The sequence below is a fragment of the Lucilia sericata genome, unplaced genomic scaffold (assembly GCF_015586225.1).
Source record: "Lucilia sericata isolate MDLA Ls3-8-SP2 unplaced genomic scaffold, ASM1558622v1 Contig000770F_arrow, whole genome shotgun sequence".
Lineage (NCBI taxonomy): Eukaryota > Metazoa > Arthropoda > Insecta > Diptera > Calliphoridae > Lucilia > Lucilia sericata.
The window spans coordinates 165,957-168,534 of NW_023994766.1; positions in this window are offsets into that span (position 1 = coordinate 165,957).

The following is a 2,578-nucleotide window of genomic DNA, read 5'->3' on the forward strand; positions in this document are numbered from 1 at the left end:
TTCACAAAAACTCGTTTGAAATGTGAGGGACCACGCGTTTTTTTTCTTCAGTACAGAGTTGTGTTTTAAGGTACTTTTCTAGGTAGTGTTTAAAATGTACAAAAAATTTAAATTTTTGGAAAAACCATGTATTTATTTATTTGTTAAGTATAAAATAACTAATATAGTAATAAGTTTAGCAAAAGGTCAGTCTATACCTAAAATACAATTTGTTATTAGGCTTACTACTGACAAATTCATGGAATTTAGGTAAAAGAGAAAGCATTATTGGGCTATAACGGTAGTTTTACCTGTAGACGGATTAAAAAATTGCATTTCTTAATAAAACCTTTCGGAGTAGAAAAATTGTGTGCAGAAAATGTTGTTTAAATTTTAAAATACTTGAAAATTTTACGATCTTTCAAAATTTAAATATAAAAAACTTCATTGTTTAAAAATTTAAGCATACACACAGTGGGGCAGATTAAATTTGACATGGGAGTGGATAAAAAGTCGAAATTTCCCCTTTCCTAGTTTCTTCCCCTATAAATACAACTCTGTACTGAAAAAGAAAAAACTTCCCTAGCTATGGTTTTCATAACACACAGCATTCATATATATATGTATAAGGCGAAACGAATGCTGGTGTTTAAAAAGTTTCCTTAAAAAGCCATTAATTTTAAATAGTCTACAAAAAGTAGTTTTGTACTGTTTTTAATTAAATTTGTTTACTTTAGATTTCAGCAATGATTTGCTTTTGTGAAATGGCACTCTTGTTATTAGTATTTTTCACAAAGCGATACTATAATCCACTATTTCATCGTTCCAAAACTATTCAATCCGAAAAATACATTTTATGTTTACACTCTAATACTTTTTCGTGCCTCTAAAGGATATATATTTACAATAGTAATGGAAAATAATTAAATATTTTGGATAGAGTTTCTGGACATATACCAGGCTCATCCAGAATTATGGTATTTCAAATGCGACGACGCTAAAAATGCAGCTTTGATGGAAGATGCTTATAAAATATTGTTAAACAAACTTAAAGAGCATATACCAGATGCAACGAGAGACACGGTTTTGAAGAAATTAAGTATTTTTCGTGCCTCATTCAAAAGGGAAAATAGGAAAATGATGTTTATAAACCGAAGTGGGTATTCTACGATAAGTTGAAAATTTTTGGAAGACAAAGACGATGACAACGTACTTTTATTATTATATCATCTTTTCAGATTGAAAATTCTAAAAAGACTCAAAATAAACAAATCAATTTAGATAGAGAAGAGATTGAAAATGATATTTTAGTTACTGCAAAAAAACTCTTAGAAAAAGAACAAAAGGAAGAAGAAGCGGATAATGATGTAAATATATTTAGATATTGTTATAACATGTTCCAAGATATGAATGAACATGACAAAGGATTAGCATATCGAATCAGTTTAAAAGTTATTTATGCATGTAAAAATGGTAGAATGAATGAGCAAAAATTAATAAAGCTCTATAATTTGTTATATGATATTTTTTTTTTTTTTTTCGGGTTTTAATTAGGATGGCGGTACATTAAGCACTCATATTGCCAGGTTATCACACGTTTGTCCAGAGAAAACCCCACCAACCGACCTATACCTTCATATAGGAAGTTGGAGCATCCGGACTTAATTTCATCAAAAGTATTAATGGTCTCCACCAGAAAAAAGTTTTAGAGTTTTAATGGTCTCCACCAGTAAATATTTGAGTTTAAATGGTCTCCACCAGGTTATATCGTGAGTATTTTATGGTCTCCACCAGTTAAATACATAACCTCACTCTGAGGTAAAACGAAAGCACGCGTTTAATGAAGACAACGCATAACTTAGAACAGTTATACGAAGTAGTGCATTAAATTAGTGCGGGGTGAGAAGTAATTCTGTCGAAAGCCCAGCAACAAGCACAAGCCTGACCGTCCTTAAGAAATAAAAACGATGACGCGAGAGTTGTTCCCCAACTCAGACCTGAATTACAACTGTGTGTTATATGATATGCCTTCAATATCGTATACACAATGTTTTGAGTAAAAATGAACATACAGTGGTGGAAAAAATAATAGAAACGACTTCATTTTGTGTTGAAAACAAAATTTTCTCAAAAACTACCCGTTAGAATTTGATGATTAGTATCTCAAATAAAAGGTATTTATCTCTTCTTTCATATGATATATCTATTTTATAGATTTTTTTCCTTACTTTTTTCTGAAATTCATCTTGATTTTAAGGTAGGTTATTGTTTGGGCATTAAAAGAAAGTTTAGTTAAAACGTGCCCTATAATATTAAAACGCAAAAAACAATATTTCTTCCTATTTTTCACAAAATAAACGTATATGACTTTAAAAATGTAAAAAAATAAAAAACATATTTTGTTTTCCTAATTTTAAAACTTTCTGTTTCATTTTTTGGGTTATATCGTATTGTCTATATACTAGTATTAATTCCTATACATTTATCTATCTAAAAATCAAGATCAATTATATAAATTTTTAATTTTTTTGAACTTGTGCTTAAATAATTTTTCCTGTTTGTCAAAATACTGTGATATTTAAGTCACTTTTAAACCTCC